This window comes from Perna viridis, chromosome 5 (genome assembly GCF_037379345.1).
Source record: "Perna viridis isolate PV_CMFRI_1.1 ecotype Kerala chromosome 5, ASM3737934v1, whole genome shotgun sequence".
Classification (NCBI taxonomy): Eukaryota; Metazoa; Mollusca; class Bivalvia; order Mytilida; family Mytilidae; genus Perna; species Perna viridis.
Genome location: NC_142449.1, coordinates 50924341 through 50937270, shown reverse-complemented (window position 1 = coordinate 50937270; position 12930 = coordinate 50924341). Strand labels below are relative to the sequence as shown.

The 12930-nt window shown below is 33.5% G+C and overlaps 1 protein-coding gene across 3 annotated transcripts in view; it reads left to right on the top strand.

Moving 5' to 3' along the window:
- The first annotated feature begins 8653 nt into the window (after positions 1-8653).
- Positions 8654-12930, top strand: part of LOC148618138 (uncharacterized) — a 45219-nt gene continuing 40942 nt past the window's right edge. Inside the window, exon 1 of one of the 3 annotated variants that reach the window (XM_088586034.1) lies at positions 8654-8892. The gene's annotated coding sequence lies outside the window, so the exon portion shown is untranslated. The remainder of the gene's footprint in view (positions 8893-12930) is intronic. The other 2 variants (XM_088586033.1, XM_088586032.1) reach the window with 2 other exon arrangements.

The following is a 12930-nucleotide window of genomic DNA, read 5'->3' as shown; positions in this document are numbered from 1 at the left end:
GTAGAGAGACTAAAAAAGGATAGCACAGATTTATTGTTTTCCACAATCTCCTCTTTGGAGAGAGTGGTAGCAGTATAGGTCTTATCACTGCTATTATTTTCTACGTCTACCTCTGATAATAAACATTTGATGTAAAACGTTTTGCAGACAAAAACAATGTTGTTTTGGGCTTTGTCTGCTGGTACGACAACATATTTGTCATGTATAGTAGACAATGTTTTTGCTACATCAGGGTCTTTGAAAACTGATGTAGCCTTGGCACTCATTGACCTACTTAAAACTTTCATTTGTTTCAAAATTAAAGACCTCACGGCCTTTAACCACTCTGACAGAGAATCAATGTTTTCTTGTTTTTGTTTTATTTATTTTCTTGCATAGTCCTCCACGGCATCCATAAGAACTTTAAAGTTACAATTTCAATTTATGGAGCGTGGTTCACGGTAGTTGGGACCTTTAGAAAGGATATTACGCAGAGATACGTTTTCGATAATGGTTAAATCTCCCAAATCTTTGTACATATGTAGTTACTTGTAACAACATTAGAAAACCATTAAAAAGTGATCTCTCGGCAAATATAATACTGCACTTATTTACGAATCTTTTACATTTTGCTTCGAGAAAAATGTACATTTGATAAAAATAAATGAAAATAATAATAATATAAAAATATGTAAACGAACGAATGAAGGTTTAATACCTTAACCGATTTATTCGATCACACACCTTACGTTGATGTTGAAGTTACTTTAACTTGTTTCATTTAGCATCCTTGAACCGAAATATCGGTTATCTTGTGTTTCCATAGGTATAGTAGGATATCTCAATTTTCGATGTGAACCATGATCGTATGAATCATATCATCATCTTGTGATGAAGCTAAATTTGAATATTATATAATTGTTATCACTGTAATTCGTTCGAATTACTGACACTTAGTACTTTTCTCACAAATCACAATATTAAAATAATTATAAAACGCATAAAAAAATTAAGGGAACCGGAAATCGGAAATAAAAAAAAATGTAATCCAGGGCGAAAAGACTAGAAATGAAAAACAGACATACACAACAAAGAACCGAAAATAACCAAAATAATACATACAAAGTAAAGAAAAGTAACCAAGCACAGAAAGCAATGATACAACTAAATCGTTAAACAGGCTCTTTAAATAACAATAATAACAATAAGGGTAATAACAAAATTACCGAACACTAATCTGATTGACTGGCGTATAAAATGAAGAAATAATCACGGAACCAAATAATGATGAGATAAATATGGGTAACAACAACATTACCGAACACTAATCTGATTCATAATCAAGTCAAGTCCAAAATTAATCTGGCAAAATATATCTTACACTACCAGAGCAGCTGGTACCGTAATGGTCCTTACTTGGTACAAGTACTTTGGACGAAATAGTAGGTTGAATATAGGTTTTACAACTCGCTAAACCTCCCTCTTCTATTGCGGTGTGACTATACAAGTGGTGATTAAAAAGCATTAAAGTATCCGTTGGAATGCCAACTTGTTGTTAGAAAATAGCTCCTCAAAATGTGACAAATATGTTATCAATGAGGAAATCCAGCTTATCGCAAAGCTGCTTTTCCGTGTAGCACACTTTGCCCTTCAGGGATATTTTAGAAAAATTTGTGGATTTGTAACCAAGAACAACATTATTTCTTAAACCTCTAAATATTTACGAATAAGTCCTGTCACACGAGATTCCAATTTGTCGTGTGTTATCGTAGTATAAAGAGTTGAGAAGTCAAAAGTTTGGACAGAAATTCAATTCCGAAAAACTGCGGAATTTTTAGTTTTGACGAAAATCTTTAGAATTTTTAAGTATCCACATATGATTAATGCCACTACGAGAGTAGGTGGTATTACAATAAACTTGCTGTTCATCTTTTATTGCGATCAAAAGACATAAGGTTATGATATTATAATATGTTATAATGAATAAAAAGTAAATAAGCAACTCGAACTCCACTAAAATTTGGAGCATCGACCAGGAGCATCGGTGAGGTAAGCTCTTCTAGAAACACCCACCGATTTGCTCATAAAATTCAAGTCCAGGATAGACAAAAAAGGAAAGGAAAACTACGTTGAACAAATCAGTTTCCATGGTGCAGATTGATACACCGAATCTATCCACGAGCTCATGATGACGACCATAAAACGTCTGTAGTGATGACCTAAATATAGTAGGAATATAACCCTTTTTCAGAGAGACTTTTTTGTGAGAAGTCTAGTGCGATACAAAAAGTCTGGTAAGTTACTCTAAGCTCTGGCATAACATATGAATTGTGATATGAAAACTCCATACGCAGGTGCTGAAGGGATGTTGCTTGCCATAGTTGAAAGGAAATTTGACAATACGGAATGGAAAATCATCGCGTTTGTCGTGTAGTTTGGTCAATAGTTGTCCTTTACCATCGATGTTTAAGTGTAGGTCAAGGTATGAGACTGTATCTTCATCTCAAGTTCTTTTGGGTAGATGCGATGTATAGAATCTTCTTAACTAAGTTTGTTTAACGATAATACGTCATCTATATATCAGGAACTGCGATTTGAAAAACAATCACATTTACGTGATACAGAGCTGAATATAATGCAGTATAACTTGATCACATATTCTCAACTCACTTTGAGTCCACTGTTACTATATAGCAATAAATCACTCAACTATAAGTGTCATTTAAAACGGCCAAGCCAATTCAAGTTATACTGGAAACCAGTCATGAACAAAATGGACATATGAAATGACAAAATAGATGAATGCCGACTTTTTAAATCCAATTTAGCAAATTTTAAGGATGAACAAACGAAGTAGATTACCTTAAATCTGATAGAATTGAATTTTGGTTGCATCCACAATTCTATGTAACGCAAGAATAACCTTATAGAATTAAACCAATTTTTCAATTTATCCAAAGCAAATCTTTGTTTTGGTATAGTTGATAAGGTGGTCGATTATGTCTCCTAATCTGATGAAAATCCTATTGATATACAATTAAATAAGATAGTCATCTATTAGCAAAACATTTACTGAAGGTTTGTTTGAAACGATAAACATTTAGATAAATTATGTAAGTGTAACCTTTGATGTAGATGATAAGTAGCAGTTCAAGCCATGATATATATTAGTGAGTTAAGTAGTCATTTGAAAAAGGACAGATATAGTGAAATGAAACAAATACACCACCGTATAACCTTTATAAGAAAATTGAATACTTGCGGAGGACACCTAAAGGTCTTCAACAAGTGTGAAAACATCTTTAAATAATCAATTAAAGGTCCCGACAACAAAAGCAATGAAATCCAAGGTAACAGAGTGATGACACTTCTTCTTAAACTAATAAGTCAAATAACAACATGAAGACACATGAATGATCGGCATCCCCTGACGTTGAACAGGCGCATGTCTGCGGTGGGGTTAAACTGGTTTTATAAGGCCTTAATCGTCCCCATTCAACAATGCATAAAGTTTTATGACTAATAGAAGAAACCTTACAAAGAAAATCATATCGTCCGTTATTTTAAAATATAGCAAGAATATTATAAAGTGAAACTGATTGACGGCGAAACTTTCCTTTGTTGCCAATAATGCTTCTGTCATGAGATCCTTTGTTCATTCATTTGTCATGTATACTCGAGATCGTTAAACTATTCAATGTATGATTTGCTTTCTTAACTTGTATCGTTAAGGGAACTTTTATCCCAAGTATCCGATGATTGGATTCTTTACCTCACGTTATTTTGATAATGTCAGATCAATTCCTTTATAACGTTACGATGATTTAATGTATAGAGTAATCGATGAAATATTTTGCAGTAAAGCAATTCATACTGTATAACACAAAAGATATGATAAATAATATGTACACAATCGTAAACAATAGCAACCGCCAAAAATACGGTATGTGGTTTTTCTGAGATAATCCCATATGTGTTGTTCATAATTGTTTAAGAAACCTCATTAGTTCTTTACAGGTTCGGTAATAAAAATAAAAATAAAAAAAGCATGGTTGATATAATTCGTGAGGCAATCCAATCTTCCAATCACAGTGATATTGTTAGCCTTAAAACACCTCCAAACCTTGTCGAAAAATGGCTAAAGAAAGCCAATAAATTAAACTAATTCATTATTAGTAGTCAAATGGTACAATATGGAGAATCCATCTTACATTATACAGATTATTTGTTTAAGACTTTTTTCTTTACATCCTCTATAAAGTTATTTTTAACTACCAATTCAATTATTTTATTACCATCATTCCAAAATTTGTAATATAAAAAATGAACACATTTTTTTCAAAAAAAAGATAAGGTAGTTAATGTCACTGAAAGATAGTCATATTACGTAATATTTTTCATAGTATAACTGTAAAAGGTTGACATTCTATAAGTCGTTAAAGATATTGGTAGAAGTTGCCTAGGTAGTAAGTTGTTAACTTATGGTAATAGTTTTTAGTATGCAAATTTCCTTTTTTACTGGACCTAAACAATTTGTTTCACCAAGCAATATATTCTTTGAAGACTTTTTTTTATAATTTGATGTTGTATGTAGTTTTAATTTTGTCATGGATAAGAAGTAATTTTGTACTAGAGTTATATAGGCGTTTGTTGCTTGCTTAATCTTGTGTGACTGAGTGTAGTCAATATCGTGGTGAAATACAGAACGAACGGTTTCACACGTCTATGAAAACTCCTTATATATATATATATATATATATATATATATATATATATATATATATATATATATATACAACGTCTCAGAATGTGACGACTCTATTTGCTACACTGCTCCATCGGATCAAATTGATGCAGGGAAGATATATAAATATATATATATCTAGGGCGCTGGACTTCGTGCAGGCGGTGTTGCCATAGATGTCACATCAGTACGAGAGTACGAGTTCGAGTCCCGCGGAGCGAACGACAAAACATTTGCATCGCAAATTTGACAGTTCTAACATCGTTGGGAATTTTTCAGACCTTTCTATACGTTTATATATCTTCCCTGCATCAATTTGATCCGATGGAGCAGTGTAGCAAATAGAGTCGTCACATTCTGAGACGTTGAATAATATTGATTTGTTGTGACATGCATCATTAATTTGATCCTCTATCCTACATATTAACATCTAAATGAACTGTCCCGTACCACCATACATCGTGTACTAAGTTAAAGCCCTAGATTAATCCTACGAGGAGGAATGACCCGGCCAGCGAAAGCTATATTTTTATATAGCCTAGCTGGCCGAGTGGTCTAGGGCGCTGGACTTTGTGCAGGCGGTGTTGCCATAGATGTCACAGCAGTACGAGTTCGAGTCCCGCGGAGGGAACGACCAAAAGTTCGCATCGCATATTTGACAGTTCTAACATCGTTGGGAATTTTTCAGACCTTTCTATATATATATATATATATATATATATATATATATATACTGATTAGGAATTGTGTTAGAAATGGCAGAAACATTCTTCGGTTTAGTTGTTGTACTCCTGCGAAAATAATTCAATCAATACTGCATTTTTCACCAACATATGTGAGTTGAAAGCGAAGACAAAACAATGCATGGAAGACGTAAAACATGAATTTACACGCATTATGATGTTGGTCTCAGTATCATATTAATTTTTTCGTAGACTTCTATAGTGAAGTGCATATTTTTTAGGATTTATAAAAAAAGAAAATATGTAAATTGATTTAGTAAAACTTTCGGCTATGTAGCATTTCTAAGGACATGTAAAAAAGTAATTTCCCGTAATGAAGGTAGGGTGAGTCCACGAAGATCGGAGAGAAAAGTAGTCTTGAACTATGAATAGCCGTTTTCTCTACTTCCACTTTCATCAAACCAACATTTTCAGTGTAACATTTTTGTGTTATTATGTGGATTTCCTTTTAAAAAGTTTCTCATCATATAGTGTGATGTTTCTTCTATTTTATAAGTCATTGACCATATCTTTTGACAAAACATTACTTTATAGAGAGGCAAAAAGAAAATGCACTATATTTTCATAACCTCCAGGTTTTGACGTACACCTGCTCAGGGATATGCAAGGCAATACTGTTACCTGTTAGATATACCCCACTTGTACAGAACGTTGACAAAATCGCTTACACAAATCAATCTTTCAATTTGGAACCAAGATAATATTTTGACAAAATTTAGACAAAACAAATGATTTCAATACACCACCCACTCCTTGAGTATGGAAATAAAAATATATCAATAAAGGAAAAGCATATATCAGCTGTACAACTATTTTATTTCTTTTAGTTTTACACCTTTTCCAGGAACACGCAAACACACATATACAAACATACATTCGCATGTTTAATTGTGATTTAAAATTGCCTAGATTTCACACTTATACAGTATTGCTGATAAGAAAATATCTACATTCACTAACAAAAAAATACCTAGTGTAAAATATGTTGAGGGGACAAAATAAATTTATGAAGTCTATTGTATTATGAAATAAGATTTCTAAGTGATATAATTTTTACAGTGTTTGAAGACATGTCTATCAAAATAAACAAAACAAACACAAGCAGTATTCCATGTCTCCCGCCTTGCAACGAAAATAAAATTTCATGAAATATTATTCTGAAAAGAGTAATCAAAGTGAATGAAGATGAGATGATGTTGAGCCTATGACCGTGAATTCTATATCGTTAAATCGTGGTGATCTTGTCTTTGGAACTACTGACTTCAAAATAATTTGATGTCTTTCTTACCTCATGAGCCTAAAACTGTCCGGTTTGACGAATTCATCTGCACAATTTTGTTCAACGGGTCATAGATTTCCTTTCCTCTTTTGTCTACCCCGGACTTGACTTTTTATGAGCAACTTGGAGGATGTTTTTAAAAGAGCACCTGGTCCATGCTCCCAGGTTTTAGTGGAGTCCGAGTTGCTCATTTATTTTTGTCCTTTTGTGTATTATTTAAGTTACTTCATGTTCTTTGTTGTGTTTGTCTGTTTTCCAGACCTAGTCTTTGTCCCTGCGTTACTTTCTTTTAATTTTCGCAAGAGTGTTAGTTCCCTTGAATACTCTGTTTCACAAATGTTTGAAATAATTTTACCTTAATGTTAGGACTGACATCAAGGACGAATAATTAGTGGTCGTTTACCCTCTTTTTTACGTGTTTAAATTTATGCTTGTACTCGTTTAGGATTTTTAGTGTCATATGATTTCTTTTTGATACTATATTTTAGCTGTATATACCATAATAACGATAAAACGAGAATACTATAAAACGCAAGGTAATCTTACAAAAATCATTCTTTAAATAAAGTGATTTCTCGTTGTGTAGCATTTAAATTTAACCTCCAAAATCAAAATGCCGAAACCTTGTTACAGATGTCGATTCCCTTGTACTGACATCAATTGTCATGACTAATACCAAGCACAGCGAAGTAAACTGGTGTATGATCTAATTCTACTCTCAATATCAGAGCGAAATTATTTCTTGTTAAATTGCTTTGAATGAGGAAATTGGTTTGCAAAAAAACGAAAAAATGTATTTTTTGCTCTATACAATATTTATTATCTATTACCTGTTCAGTTTTAAAAACTTTAGACGCATTAGCTGTCTACTATTATTGTCCTTGAACATGATCGAAATCTACTTTTTTTATGAAAAGAGTTATCACATTTTTTCAGTTCCTCTTTTAGATTAGATACATGTGTATACAGTAGCTATTGATAGAATCGTATAAGAGATAACAAGAATATTACTCGGTCAGTGACATTGAAGTCTGTGACATATTTTAGTTAACATATGTTTCATTTTTCACAAACATTGAAAATATTTTCGTAAAAAGAAAACATAATTGTGTTTGCTTAACGCCCCTTAAGAGTAAAGTTAATTATTTGTAAATAATGTGGTTCGACAGCTTGTTTTTATTTGTTTTGTTTACTTTTGCTTTTGCTTTGGTTTTTTTAGTAATGTTTGGATTAACTTATAAGGACTTTGTCGCCAGTATAGGTTGTATGTTAAGGCCACTTTTTAGTAAGAAAATGTTTTGAATATCTGGGGATATTACCCCAGACGTTGTTAGACACTTTCACCTTTATACAGTATTATATTTTTATCGACTCCTTGGGTGAAAAGAATTGTAAAACAAAATACATAGTATTTACAAGCAGCCTTTGTTAATATATGGTCTTTTTTGTAAATATCCTTTGCCAAAAGAAAGAAAAAAACGCGGCGAATCTTTAATCTGTCAAATGTTAAAGATGAACACAAACACACCTCATTGTTCACAAACTCATCTGGAAAAAAATCGCAAAATATGTCTGTCATTTTCAAGCTTTCCAATATTTCAAGGCTTTTTTAGGCGAGGAAGTAAGTTATTATCGGTAACATACTACTTTATGGCTGTGTAGAGTGTAAACGCTGTATTGTATTAATAATGATTCATAACAATGGCATTTCCATTCTGCTGCTGAAGGATTTTTTCTACATCTCTTTTTGTTGCATTAGTGAGAAAAAAAACTTTGCTTCCACATGGAGTATTCCTTGTCAAACACGCAATATCTACCTGTTTCAACCATCACACAATAACTTACACGAAACTCGTTTTTAGACACAATTACGGTTATATATCAATTAACATTTATTAGTGCGTTATGATGTTAGATTAGTTTTAAAACCTAACGGTAGAAGGTTTGTGGTAGATTTACGTAGAATCAAAACAGTTTCGAGGGCACCTAAAGATAGGATGATATCAAACGCAGCGGGAAGCGTAGGTGAACTTCCATTAAAATGTTGGTGTTGCACTTAACTCATTTGTTTTTGGTGCAATAATTAAATGTGTATAATTCCAGACTGCAGGATTTCAACGAATGGTTCTTGAAGAAGACGATTAAGTGTAAGTATTTGTATAAATCAGGCAAAATGGGAAATATCTGAAACATGCATGTCAAAACACCCTCAAACCTGACCACTCAAGGATACTTCTCAGTTTAAAAATACAACCATTTGGTCACTACATCAATGGATTTGCTAAGATGTTTTTCAATAGATCGTTCGAAAAATGAAGTTTTTAGCAGAGTTATCTACGCTTGAAATATACGTTTTCAGTGCATTTCAATGAAATTATAACTCAATTTACCAACATGGTATGCCAAATTGTCTATGTTCTTGATTCTGATGGTGCAAATAGTCAATGAGTAATCAAGAGAACCAAGGTTATAGCGGTAATCAAAAGAATGTAATCCAAGGACAAAGACCAGACATGGAAAACAGACATACATAACAAAAAACAATAAGTAATTAAAATCATACATAAAAATTAACAAAAGCAAATGAGCAACTCGGACTCCACTAAAATCTGGGAGCATGGAGCAAGTGCACCGGTAAGTTAAGCGTCCTCTCCTTTTCTAGAAACATAAAAGTCAAGTCCAGGATAGACAAACGAGGAAAGGAAAAACTATGACCCGTTTAATAAATCAGCTTTCATGGTGCAGATGGATACACCATAATGATCCACGAGTTCATGATGACGACCATAAAACTAGTGATGACTTCAATCATGTTCCAGAAGCCTATTTGTTAGATTTCTATCGCAATACAAAAAGCCTTCGTAGTTTCGCAAGCTTTAGCATGAGTTGTGAATACTCCATGCGCAGGTGCTGAAGGCATGTTGCCACAGATGAAAGGAAAGTTGACAATTCTGCATGAAAAGTCATCACGCTTATCGTACAGTTTTGTCAATAGTTTTCCTTTACCATCGATTTTTAAGTTTAAGTCAAGATATGAGGCTGACTTCACAGTGTCTGTAGTATCCTTTATCTCAAGTTCTTTGGGGTAGATGCGATGTATCAAATCCCCGAATTTACGAATGCCGAACATTTGCTGAAAAAATACGTCCACACACTGGACAAATATGTTGTCGATCAAAAATTCCAGCATTGTGTAAACATCTTTCTCTTTATATTTGGAAGATGATTTGGAATTATTTCTTACAAAGTATGAGGAATCTCTACCAAGAACTATATTTTTGTATCTAGGTGTATTATCTTCTTTGAAAAAAAAACAACGATGTATAATGTTTTTAAGTCGGGATTTTAACTGAGTATGGGTAATAGAAGTATACAGTGTTGAAAAATCATAGGTTTTAATCCTATTATATTCAAATAATAGTCCTGAACTGATTGTCTTCAAAAGATCTTTCGAATTTTTCAGGATCCACATTGAATTAATACCACCACGGGAGTAACAAGTGTTGTGGTAGGACTGCAGACCCTCTTTGACAGTTGTAAGCATAGAATTTAAAAGTTTTGAAAGAGGTTTGGTGGTACATTTTGCAGATCCAACTATGAAATGTTATTTGTATGGATTCTTGTCGAGTTTTGGAATCCAGTACATAGACGGTAAATCACAATCATCGTCCGTGGTAGAGAGACCAAAACGGATAGCACAGGTTTATTGTTTTCCACAATCTCTTCTTTGGAGAGTGTGGTAGCAGTATAGGTCTTATCACTGCTATTATTTTCTACGTCTATCTCTGATAATAAACATTTGATGTAAAACATTTGGCAGACAAAAACAATGTTGTTTTAGGCTTTTTCTGCTGGTACGACAACATATTTGTCATGTATAGTAGACAATGTTTTTGCTACATCAGGGTCTTTGAAAACTGATGTAGCCTTGGCACTCATTGACCTATTAAAAAATATCATTCGTTTCAAAATTAAAGACCTCACGGCCTTTAACCACTCTGACAGAGAATCAATGTCTTCTTGTTCTCGTTTTATTCATTTTCTCAAATAGTCGTCAACGGCATCCATAAGAACTTTAAAGTTATAATTCTAGTATATGGAGCGTGGTTCTCGGTATTTGGGACCTTTAAAAAGGATATTACGCAGAGATTCGTTTTCGATTATGGTTACATCTCCCGTAACGACTTGACCAGCAGGACCATATTTGAAGGGTTTTTGCAAGAACAGTCAGGTGGTTTAGTCTTGAAGTCCTCAATCTCGAGGTTTTGCAATAGTCTTTTATGATTAAAAATTTTGGATGCAATGGGTGAAGTATAGGAATATGAAATAATTGGTATAGATCTGTCTTTGAAATATTGGGGAATTTTGTTGGTAACGTTTTTGTGATGGAGAATGTTAGCCAAATTAATTGTATCTATATCTTTGTTGACAAACGGCAGTGAAAAAAATGATGAAAAATTTCTTCATCTTGACTTTTCACACAAACTGGTGTAAAGAGTCTATGGAAACCAATACCCAAAATGATGACAACAAGTCTGTATAATGATGAGGTGTGGTCAGAAACAGGAGTGTCAAGACTTGTTTTGTAAAGGGAGTCTAGTAGATTGAGAGGTATAGAATAAAGTTTGGTTCTATTGTAATGAAGTTCAAGAAGTTTTTGTATGAAAGGAGAGAGACCATCATGTAACTTAGGTAAGGTATAGTGACGATGGCCATGACTCCTTTCTCGTCTTGGATATTTGTCAAATAAATTCATCACATTTATGCTATTTTTATATTGGCATGGAAGGTTTCCTATACTTTTGATGTTGTCATTGCATCCGTAAGGTATTGTGGTACCTAGTCTGCATATCCTGTACTCCTCTTTTTCCATACGATAGTTTTTATTTAGAACGGGACTGTTCGTATGATGGTAATTTTTTTTTCTAAAATACGAACTTTCATAGAAAGCATTGAATGATCTTGTTGATTGAAGTGTTGATAAACTGCCGGGAATTAGGTGGTGTTAATTTCCGAGCGATGACCACACATTCTTTTGTTTAATCGTTCTTGTGTTTCTCCGACATATACTAAACCACTTAAGTTGCATTCAAATCCATATATTAAGTTTGTTGATTTGCAACTTAAGTCATCGTGACTTCTTATATGGAAGATTTTGTTTGGAAGGGAACTGGAGAAGTAAGTGTCGGTTATAAGAATGTTGCATGTTTTGCAATTTTTAATACCACATTTTGATATGGTACAATGAGGTTCGTCATCGTTGTATTTAAATATATCATTTAAAGTGATGGATCATGGTTTGATAATTTTGTAATAGTCAGACATTTTGTACTGAAATTGATGGTCTGCAGACTGAACGTTTGATTGTGTACTTTTTCTTGAATTGGTCAGGGCACTTTCCATACCAGATGTGAGCGAGCTAGGATTCCAATATGGGGACACCACATTCTTACAAGACAACAGTGTGTCCGATCTGCCGTCAGGTTCGGACCTTTTTATACTGGGTGACGTCCGAGTCAGTTTTCCTTTCATTCCTCTTGGTAAAAAGGTTATATCGGTAATCAGTAGAATGTAATCCAGGGACAAAGACCAGACATGGAAAACAGACATACACAACAAAGAACATAAAGTAACTAAAATCATACATACAAAGTAACAAAAGCAAACGAGCAACTCCACTTAAACTGGGAGCATGGACCTGGTGCACCGGTAGGGTAAGCGTCCTCTGCTTTTCTAGAAACAACCGCCGAGTTGCTCATAAAAGTCAAGTCCAGGGTAGACAAACGAGGAAAAGAAAACCTATGACCTGTTGAATAAATCAGATTTCATGGTGCAGATGGATACACCATAACGACCATAAAACTTTTGTAGTGATGACTTCAATCTTGTAGCAACATAACCATGTTCCAGAAGCCTTTGCGTTAGAGTTCTAGCGCGATTATTTGAAATTACAATTTCAAAGTGATGGGTTTTTTCATACCATGTTTCATCCACTGCCTGATTCTTACAGGGACTGACACTTAATGTTTGTAAAACATTTTCATGAAAGATTGACAAACATTTTTATTGAACAGTGCCAATCTTCATTTTATCATGATTCGAAATTGAAAGGAGAAAAAGCTTTCATAATTATATTGTAGAAATCTATGATAACATATAGTGCATTGGAAACATACATTTTCTAT